This window comes from Heliconius melpomene, chromosome 20, assembly GCF_056956725.1.
Source record: "Heliconius melpomene rosina isolate 202511_hmr_F chromosome 20, ASM5695672v1, whole genome shotgun sequence".
NCBI classification, from domain to species: Eukaryota; Metazoa; Arthropoda; class Insecta; order Lepidoptera; family Nymphalidae; genus Heliconius; species Heliconius melpomene.
The window spans coordinates 1,101,250-1,101,653 of record NC_140408.1 but is presented as its reverse complement, the minus strand read 5'-3'; positions in this window follow the sequence as shown (position 1 = coordinate 1,101,653).

Here is a 404-nt window from a genome sequence, read left to right as displayed (position 1 = left end):
TGACGTTGACATTTGACAGCAAGTTTCTATAATTTGTTCTGAATTTTTGATTGATAATAACAAATTTATTTTTATGAATAATTTTATTACTAAAATAACATATTTTAGATTTAACATATCTGGAATTATAACAGTACATTGCATCGACAGTTTTTTACAATAAGCTTATTAAATATTAATTTTGAATTAAACAATACAAGAAGATAACTAAATAATATAATTGTTAAATATAAATCTTCATTATATTTTATAAAGTAAAGTAAGGTAAAAATAATTTTAATTAAGAACATTTAAATTTCATGTAGGTTAGCTACTATAACATTATTAAGCAATAAAATTGTAACCTAAATTTTAAAAGAGCCACAATTGAGGTTCTTGCCGGCTCTTTTTAGCAGAACTGCCGA